The 11,085-nt window shown below is 35.2% G+C and overlaps 1 protein-coding gene across 8 annotated transcripts in view; it reads left to right on the top strand.

Moving 5' to 3' along the window:
• The window catches only part of LOC105229179 (guanine nucleotide exchange factor DBS), a 166,443-nt gene that overhangs the window by 114,297 nt on the left and 41,061 nt on the right, over window positions 1-11,085 (top strand). The gene's annotated exons all lie outside the window — the stretch shown is intronic.

Raw genomic sequence — 11,085 nt, 5'->3', positions numbered from 1 at the left:
CCCTGAACAAAAACGTGAATTTTCGTAATAAATTTGAACTATTTTTAAACGCTGTTCAGACCATGATGAAATTTCGAACATGAACAAAAATAACATGACAGGTTGACACGACTCACGTGTGCTTTGTCGAGGAAGAAAGGTTATTGAAAAAGGTATCTCTACTTGGATCATCCTGCGAAACCATATTATGTAATCCAATTCAGGTAATGTTGAAATGCTTTTAATAGCTTTATAATGGACCATGATTGAAGTTTTCTGTGCCTCCAGAAGCAAACGAAAATACAAAAATAAAAAGCCATCAATCCTTTTAGCTCTCCCATAACTCTAAGAGCAGTTTTAGCTGCTATAGATGATAGTAATTGAAAGAGAGTAAAAAAGAAAATACAAACGATATTACAAAAACTTTTTTGGAAATGTGTAATACATCCAGGAATAAAGCCATGACTTACCCCTCCTGTCAACCTAACCGACTCTTCTGCAACTAGATCTTCTCACCGTCGTATTTTACCAAGGTCATAAAAACTCATCTACTCTTAGCGGCTGTTACAGACATAGTAAGCAACGAATACAGCTGACTCCTTTATCGTACTTCAGTAGAATGTACTATGTATATCTTGAGACAAAAAAGCGCCCGGAAATGGTAATTTGATTCTCCGAGTAAATGATATTTCAAAGTTAGGAAAAGCTTACGGTAATTCAGTTTATCAAAACCACAAGTCTACGAGTGGTAAAAACCTTCAAAGACGGAGGAGAGATCGTTGAAGACATACCTTATTCTGGACGACCTTAGACCTCTTGAAATGATGAAAATATTATAAAAGTATAATATATTAAACAAATACATATTTTACTACTTATTACTGAAGCCCCTTGCTTTACGATTACATATCCATTCCATTTTCATTACGTAGTGCATTCATGTTTTCCATCACTCTTTGAGCGACCCTTGTATACATATTAAATACCCTACTTAATGACATCACGGACGCGAACTTTTTATCAGTAGTCGCAATATGTTTATTGGTAGATAAAATGAGTTTAAAATCACGCATACAATAATACATACAAACACATTAGTTTGTTTATAAGTAGGTATGTGTGTGTTACCTAAGATGAGGTTTGGATTTCGCATCTGATAAACGAATTGCTGGAGCAACTTTTGGTCTACTCTAATTATCTAACATTCTTTCGAAGTTAAGTTAGTCATGTATCAAGTTTCTTTATTAATGGTTTATGTAAAAACAATTTCCGACACAAAGAAAACGCATAGAAAAGTGAGTGAAGAATTTGTGATAAAATTGTATTGACAGTAAATATATAAGAAACTATAAACTGTAAAATAATTATAAAATAAACGTGTGTTTTGGTTTCTGTGTTGCACTCCCCCCAAGCTAACTTTTGGCATTAACGGCAGAACTAATATCTTTCTAAGTCTGTGTCTGTAAGCCAAAGTTTTATAATTTGTTGAGAAACCGATAATATTTGCAACTTTTACATATGTACAGCGTGGGCCCGAATAACTGTCGCACTTTTTCGAAGAAACGTTATGTTCGCGTAAGTGTACAGAGTTTTGTTACCGTTACATTTTTGTGTTCCTTATTTTATTGTGAAATAACTGAGTACTCTTTTGACCTGATCAGTAGTTCTTAAAATTTGTGAGTGATGGAAGCAAAAAGATACTTAGTGCAAAAATTACATTTGCAAGGCAAAACGACAGGCGAAATTGTTAAATTGCTGAAAGACATTGATGTAAACCGGAGATTTGTCCAACGCACTGTGGCTCGATTTAAGAGAACTGGAAGTGTTAAAATATCCAAAAAACCTGGACGAAAAAGAAGTATAAGAACACCTGAGCTGGTGAAGAATGTGCGTGAAAGGATAAGGCGAAATTGTGCTAGATCAGCTCGAAATCTAGCCAAAGAGCTGAAGGTGAGCCGGAAAACCATCCGAAATGTTTTAAAAGAGGACTTGGGACATAAACCTTACAAAAGGAAGAGGATTCATGGCCTTACGGAGCGTCAGAAAAAAATGCGACGGGAAAGAAGTGGTTTATTGCTTCAGCGGCATGCAAGTTGCAATATTGTGTTCTCTGATGAAAAACGATTCATATTGCAAAAAAGTCACAATCCCCAGAATAATCGCGTTTATGAAACAAGTATGCAGGATATCCCAACAGATAAATTAGCCGTTCAGAGATATCAAAACACAAGGTCTGTCATGGTATGGGGGGCCATATCCAAAAAAAGCAAGCTTCCGCTCCTTTTTATTGAGAAAGGTGTCAAATCATCAATGCACAATATTATTTGGATGAAGTTCTTGTCAATCACTTTTACCCTCATGCATCTGAGATCTTCGGCAACGAACCATATTGCTTCCAGCAAGACTCTGCTCCGGCTCATAAAGCAAGAATTGTTCAGCGCTGGTGCAAGGATAATTTGCCATGTTTTATTCCGATTGATGAATGGGCTCCATCTTCTCCGGATCTGAATCCATTGGATTTCAGTATATGGAGATACATGCTTGACAAATTAAAAAATTTGAAAACCATAAGATTGGATCAATTCAAACGTCTTTTAATCAAAATTTGGGACGAAATTTCAGATGATGTGGTGCATGCCGCCTGCAATAATTTTCAGAAACGTTTAAAGCTGGTAAAAAAAATCAATGGTGAACGATTTGAACTTAAGTAGTCCTAATGTAAGCCAACAGTCTTTATAATAAATAAAATTGTTTAATTACTCAAAATATCAAAAAATAAACTTTTTCTACAAAAAATAAAGCGCGACAGTTATTTGGGCCCACCCTGTATAAACTGTTATCTTTACGGTAAGAATTTCGGCATCTCAAATGTAGAAAAATATTTCTTTCTTTCAAAAATACATTTATCACGTTACCTTCGTATCAAAACAAACATATGAATATCACTAAAGCTAATTAAACAGAGCGCTGAAGCATAATTTTAATTATATATTCACCATTTTTTTGTTTCTTCTGCAAAAATTGGCCATCTGTAGTCATAGGCAGAAATTACGCAAATTAGAAAATCAATAATTTCTCAGTTCATTATACTTTTGTGTTCAAAACACACTGTTAAGTGGTATAATTTCGGCATTCAAAGTGATTTATTATTTTTGTTGAGTAAAAGTAGTTTGTTTATGCTTTCATATTATAATTGGGCATTTAGTGGAATTTCACAAATATTTTTTAGCATAAGACTTCCTAGTGACATACAAACATATAGTATCTATATACATACATACATATATAGTAAAGTATATAGGGCACCTACTAAACTTCGATGTAAGTTTAGTACTCCACTTCGGGCTATTTGCCATAACCCAAAAAATGTTTGTGCTGAAAAAGAATTGTTGGTAGTTTCTTTTTACTAAAGAGATCGTTTACTTGAATAGCAATTAAAAGCCCTTGTTAATTTATTAAATTGTTTCCAGGAAGTCGTAGTTATTGAGTGATGATTTTCAGTGCCGGACAATGTTGGAATGAACTTTTCTAAGAATGTTGTAATACTGGGTCAAATTTAATACATTTTTGTTATGAAATGAATTGGAAGCCACCATGATTTAGTGGGTAGGCCATTCGTGTTTGGACCATTCCACAAGTATACTTCATAAATACTTCAGCGTTTTTCAGAGAAGAGTGATTATTCTGACAGCAGAGCAGCGATACTGACGTTGCTTTCTAAGCTAGTAAAACTATAGCTAATTTCACTATCAACGGCATCAAGTTGGTTTGTGATAGGACTAATATAAGTGCCAGACCATAACAGAATCGCATATTATACCCACTGTCAACAGAATGGGAACGACATAACTGGACATCGCATGAGTTCGGTCAAGGCTATCATTAATTATTGATTGTTGTAAGATTATTTTAGCTCAAAGTGAATCGCAAGTGATCGAATAAGCTCTTCAGCTTCAGTAAGACTAGCCTTTCCCTAATTGTATAGATTCTAACTACTTATTGCACTATCGGTGTCTACACGATAAGGTTGAAAATCTTACTTGATGCCGGTTTTAGAAGCTGTTTAAAAGAAGATGAGAAGATAAATCGAAGGGTCGTAGAAACGCAGCACTTAAACATCTGAGAGGTCACTTTTTTAGACATCCCGTTGAACCGGAATTAGAAATAAAAAACCTAAACAGATTTCCATAGGCCACAAGATGATTTGTCGGCTTATAAAATCTGATCTTCAAAAAGGGATGTATATAATAATCAGAGTTCGATCTCACTTTATGAGGATCTACTTCGGTCGAAGGTATTTTTTGATTGATGTTTGTGATACTATTATGGACAGTTACTTAATCAGGAAGAAAAATTTCATTGGTTCATTGTCAATAACCATACGATTTTAGGTGTGACCGCGATTATAGCTAAAGTACAAAGTCGCAACAAAATTCTCAAGTCTCTAGCCAGCAGCACATGGGGAAAAGAGAAACAAACTTCGTTGGCAACACGGCACAAATATGACCGCCTGAACGCAGTAAAACCCAGACGAGAAAACTACAGACATGTCAGTAGGCTGCACTCAGGACAAAGACGGGATGCCTTTTGAAGTCTCCCATTGAACATCTGCAGAGATCTGAGGTCCGCATATTTCCAGTTAAGGAGCATAATGAACTCCTCTCCATCAGTTTTTGCTGGATTGTTTTCGTAGAATTCATCTCTGCAGTTTGCAGTCTGCAGTCTGCTTGAAGCGGAACCGCCTTCTAGGAGAATCAAGAGGTCTTTCCTCAACTAAGTCAACGACAAAAGACAACACGCTGACCAGACTACAGATGCAACTAACTTCAGACATGCACAGACCGCCATTGCAGACGACGAGCTCGAGTTACCGCGAGAATCTAGAGTGATTCTTGCGCAGCTTCGTTCTGGATACTATAGTAGGTTAAACTCGTAAACTCCTTTTATCCAGAATCGACCCCGACATATCAAACAAATGTTCAGCATGTCTCTAACCACCACTTTGCCTGCCCATTTAAACCTACACATCTGACACCCTTCTCCCTATAGTCCGACCCTGTTTCCTGGGGCTACCGTTGGATGACCTCGGGGACAACTTATCTGAACCTTACCACCTTAACGGGGACTAGATAACCGTTACAACAACAACAACCTAAAATTAGAAGCAACTAGCAACCAGCAAAGTGTTTTCCGTTGGATACAAACCGTTTGAGATTTAGTTATATGTACTCTACATATAATTTTTTCTTGCTTTGAAGCCAAAAACTATTTATAAATAAAGTTATAAATTCCGAGCAAATAACATGCGTAAATTTTAATAGCATCGAAAATTTGTTTGTGAAAGCCGCAATTAACTAATCAGCCAAGAAAGAAATAGTAACATTTACTTCAAAAGAAATCGGCAATTTGCAATCAGTAAACCCAACACTAAAATGCTTAATTGTCGGCAATTATAAATTCGTCATTAAACAGACAGTTGTCAGGCCAAAGCAGCAATTGCTCAAAACAAACACGTTGTAAAAGTGTATTAAATATAAGTATAAAAACAAAAAAATAACTAAATCTCGCTGAAATTTTTCCGCAAACGCCGATTGGTATACGTTTGTGCATATTGCCGACGAACATCTTCCAAAGTTGATGAAGGAAAACTAAAACAAAAAAAAAATAAAATCGCTAGCTTCACAGCTTAAAATTATTCGAGTACACACAAACTTGGCTTTATTTGCGTATTTCGAATTTATGGGCACTTTCGCTGAATTGGCGCGCACACAATTGCCGCGCTGTGTATGCGGTACAGATGCGCATGCGCACAAGCTGCGCCACTTAAAAAGGGTTGGCTGGAGGAGAGGCTGCCGCTTTGTATGCATTTAACACATTGTAGCGCAAATGTTTGCCTAAGTCATAAATGAAAATATAAAATACGCGTATACGAGTATTTATGAGCAACAACTCACACGCTGTGGCCAGTGCGTCACGTGGCTGTCGGCCGGTAGCGCGGTAGCGCGCAGACACTTTACAAAGCGCTGAATGCGCCATTCATTGCGGCATTAAGCTGAGTTACGACCAAGAGCAATTCAAGGTAGTCTTGAGTATCAAATTGCAACAACAACAGTAAATACACAACCACTATTTTCGGAAGTAATCAGCAGACAGCGATTTGCGTTGCAATTTGATGAAGCGTCTTGTTGTTGTTTGTAATATTTTTGTTTCTTTGTTTAATATCTTCCATATCTTCGAAATCGACGTAATAATTAATTTTTAAATACTAGAAACTACCAAAATAGCCTAGCGTGTTATTTGCGTTGTTTGCGCGCAGAGCGAAAGAAAGGGAAAGGGTCAATGCTTGGCAAGCAGCAGCTTGGCCGCAAATAAAGCACTAAAAATATGAGATTTACTGCTATTTTTGGCTTTCAGTTTCAACCAATTATTTTCATTATTAACTACACTTGAGCTAAGAAAAAATCGAAAATATGAATTTGGCAGCAAGAAAAATTTAAAACTACAACAATTATGCACATTTGCCGCAATTTCACCGGGCCTATTACTCGTAGCATTATGGCGCTGAGCGAAATTTCGCTGGACAAATTTTTGGTAAAATGCACTTTAATGTGTATTTTTGCTGCCAACATATATATTTTAAGTGCGTTCGCTTTTGGAAAATTGTATACCATCTGATCAAATATGACCCGGACTGATCCATTTCTACTGTGCCAACCGCATCATTAAATATTTTTTTTTAAATTGGTTCAATCTGTTTTGATATTCGACTGGTGTTAGTTCACCCTATCTCAATTAAAGAGTGTTTGTTTACAACGTCAAAGGTTTGGCTGGCGATTTTTACAATGAAAAAGTATAAAATTTTGAAATTCGATTGATATAACATCGGAACTGTCACACAGCCTCGCGAATAACGTTTCAAAAGTGAGCCGAAACCGAAAAGCGAAATTCCGGTGAATACTAACGGCCATCCATGCTGATGGTTATAACAAGTGTCTGGAAATTGGATTTGGCTTTGAGATACTTACATTGGCTCAGGTGCCTATTTTAAAGTCAAAAATAAAAATTTGTTATAAAATACGTGAAACTCTATTAATTTTTTGTCAGTCCTGGTCAAATTTGATCAGATGATAATAACTAGTGGGAAGTTGGTAGTACCTTAAAACCCCCGTTTCCACTAATTAACGGAGTATTATGGAAAAAATAATTCTATTTATTTAATTTTTCTGTATTTAAAAAAGATATATTTAAAAAAAAGGTTTCCAATATAAGAGGTTATTAAGTATATGTGTTTTATGCCAATTGTTTGTTCGATTCGCCCTTCGCGAAGAAAATGACATAAGTATGAAGGCACAATAGACCTGAGATCGCGGTGCATTCCTCGTTTTTCATGTGGAACATTCTTTAAATTCGTTTAATTGCTTGCTATTCAATTTCTAACCGATTTTGTCAGTTAAAAGTAATTTCTTAGTTTTTCGAAATTATACTCCGAAATCGATATATTTTCTTTCGAAGTTCGAGATGAGGCTTATAATTATCACCTAAATTGCAAAACAACGTATCATAAAAAAAAGTAAAATCGTTGTCAGATATAATAATCAATAAATTATCATTTTATAACTAAAACTCTAATTTGTTTTTCAATATTAATGCTTGCTGTTGTGTCATCTTTCCTTCGCCTGTAAACTTATGAAAAGTGATCTTACGTTATTTTGAGTTTTAGGTGCCGATACGAGGTCTGACAATTAAGTAATGAGACTGATTTTATTGCCGCGCTTGTGGTAAACTTGTGACTCTCTTTTTCCGGCATCCTTCCCCTCTCCATTGATACCAGTCCGGATCATATTTGATATAGCTTGTTTAGTTCGCCTGCTGTGTCAAGTTGAGTAGACGCGTGTTTGTAGTGCTCGTCAGAGAAAATGGAAAAACGAAATCAAGAGCAACGCATCGCGATAAAATTGTGCATCAGATTGGGCGAAACAGCTTCGGAAACGTATGCTAAAACTGTAAGAGTGTATGGTGATAGTGCTCTTAGACCCGGAAACCAAACGCAAAAGCTCACAATGGTTGTCTCGCGTGGACGCGTCCACAAAGAATTCATTCCACCGGGGAAAACTGTGAATCAAGTCTACTATTGCCAAGTCATTTGTCCACATTTTTATCCTAACTCACTTATAACTGCCTTCAATCAAACTTTCATGATAGTTGAGGAAGCAAAATTGTATCTTCGAAGAAATAATATAATTCGAAATACTGTCTCGATTGTTATCACTAATAACATTGAGTTTACAAGTACCTAAACATAGGCCTTACAACATTCATTCCTTCTTTAGCAAGAAAAGCTCAGCATAGTCTGCTAATTAAATCTACTCTTTATCTTACACACCTAAAAGTCATCACTCCAAACAATGTGTATAACATGTTACAGAGATGGCGCCGAGGTTAACATTTTTCCAAAAAATCATGACTAAAAATCATTTATTTTTCTGCCATTCAAACACAATATCCATTCAGGTAGATATACATATAACATATTTACAAAAGCCAAGAGCAAATCAAGCAATCAGACTACTTACTTAACTATAGTTGGAGTTTCCAATCATATACATAAGTATATATGCGAACATGTAAATATATACTACTTACGCTTTGATCGTTCAAGCCCATAAGTTGTATACATATGTATGTATGTATGTATTTTATAGGCATGAATGTGATCACCGACTGATAGTAAATTTAAAAGATTTTCATCACATTTCAACTGAGGAATTATAATTATAAAAGTTGGAGAAAATACCAAAGCTACAATGCCACTTTGTAGAGCAGATAACTATATATGAAATATATAAAGGTATTAACAGCGCAATGACAGCAGAGCTGCGTCGCTGCTGCACTTTTCAATTACCTACAGCCCACAGTGAAAAGCTCAGCATATCGGCAGCTGGATCTTTTGCTGTAAAATATAAAATTAAATGTAGAGCCAAATAGTGAAGCATAACAATATATAAATGCATGTATGTATATACATACATATGTTTGTGATATATACATACTATGTATACGCTACGAGTATAAGTAATTTTTGGCATCAAATTGATAGTTGAGATCAACAGTTCGTGGATCATTGCTTGCAGTCAAGCGAAGTAGTTACTCTGTCTAGCTGTGAGGCTGAGTTTACTTATCTTGGCGTGGTTAGTTAGCAGTCACAACAAATTACTTTCATTTGAGTATTGACTAGTTGCTAGCAACACTTATGTGCATACATACATAAGTATATATGTATAGATAATTGTATTTATTATTATATATTTATGTATGTACATATATGTCTGTATGTATATTTATATCGATGCTCAAGTCATCTTATTTGCTTGTCTACGATATTAATTGTATAAATTCTACAATCAAAAATACACAGTAGCAACTTTAATTTAGTAAGTGATATTATGAGCTGATTGTACCAGTAGAAAAACCCTGTAGGAAATGTTAGCAGGAATTGCAATTGTTGAATTCTATTCTTCGCTGTCGCTAAATGTATGAATACTACTTCAAGAAAGTGAATTTGAATCACATACGAAGCAAATTTTAAATTATATACATTGTGACAAAAAAGTATCCGGAAACTAAACTTACATTTTTATGTCTCAAAAAAAAAATAATAATTTGTATCAAACTCCAAAAAACCCCTTACTATGAAGCCTTTGAACAGTTTTCTTCGTCTCTCTTCCTTATCGCTTTACTCACTGGTCAAGTGCTCGATTTCCTCTTGGGTACCCGCACGCATGCCATTGTTTATTTAATTAAGCACAGTTGACAGTTGAGGTGTCAAGCGTGACGTGCATCACTGTCAGCTTGGTGAGCGTGCTGAGGAGGAAATGTATGTGGTACATACTTACCTAAATTTATATATATGTATAAAAGTGTTGTTATTGTGCTGTAAGTAGCAATTGCAGTAAATACACAAGTTTTCTAATCGAAAATGAAAGTTTTTCTCCACATTTTTTGTTTTTGCTAGCAGTTAGCTTAGTATGTGTATGTATATATTTTCTTTAGTTACAAGCCGTCATTTGTCATGTCTTATTGCTTTTATTGCCTGCTATTGCAATATAATCGTGAAAAGCTTGAATGAAGTTGAGAAGCTACGCAATTTTTATGAATTTCTTTCTTTATTTATTTATTTTTAATGTGTGTCAGTCAAATGCTTTGATGAGATTAATCCTTCACAGAGTTGCTTAGCAAAATTTCCTGATTGCAAAACTAATAAACAAGTCGTGGTGCAAGCACTTAACTTGAAGCATGAAAATGCTAGAAAATGTTCGTGCTTTACTGCGTGGAGTTGTTAATCCCACAGGTATCTTAGCTTGACCTTATGGAACTGGCACTATTTTAAAAATATTTGAGCTATGTCATCTATCAAGTCGTTACATAATGCTTGATTGTGATTTCGAAAATATCTTGATCACTATCAACAGCTGTTCTCTTTTCCACTTTTAAAAATACCTTGATCAGCGTCATCACTTATCGGTAATACAGAACACTTGTTTCAGCTGTTCTTCTTTTCCTCTCAATAATTTTTATGTTTTGCAAAACAGTTACATTCTTGTAGCTGCATTTTGGAGTGGTCGAGTAGAGGATAGCGATGATACATAGGCAAAAGCAAAGCGCAACAGTTGTCTATGACAAATAAGTCTGTTTCCACACTCTGAAGTATTTATATCACATTTTAAGATAGCGCGTGGATGTCTGGTATGCAATTCTTCAGCTGCTTGCACTCGGTGTTTTTAAAAACAAATGTATTCGTATAAGGAATCTTCAACAAGACAGATACTAGAAATAATATCAACTTCTAAAACAACTAATTCTGAGAATGTTGGAAAATACGTATATTATGGTCGGAAGTTTTTAAATTCATTTTTATGAACGTTTCAAAACACTATGGAATATCTGGAAATTAACCCAGAAAATCATCTCCATTTTTATACTCTTGAAATATATTGATAAAACGAATAGTGATAGATATAGGGTTAAATATACATATATACATACTTGTATAATGATCAGAATGAGGTATAGAACCATGATTTGACGCAGAGTACAGAATATTTAGAC

The sequence above is a fragment of the Bactrocera dorsalis genome, chromosome 3 (assembly GCF_023373825.1).
Source record: "Bactrocera dorsalis isolate Fly_Bdor chromosome 3, ASM2337382v1, whole genome shotgun sequence".
In the NCBI taxonomy this organism is placed as follows: domain Eukaryota; kingdom Metazoa; phylum Arthropoda; class Insecta; order Diptera; family Tephritidae; genus Bactrocera; species Bactrocera dorsalis.
Note: the sequence above shows the minus strand (reverse complement) of the source record. Positions and strands in the feature narration are given on the sequence as shown.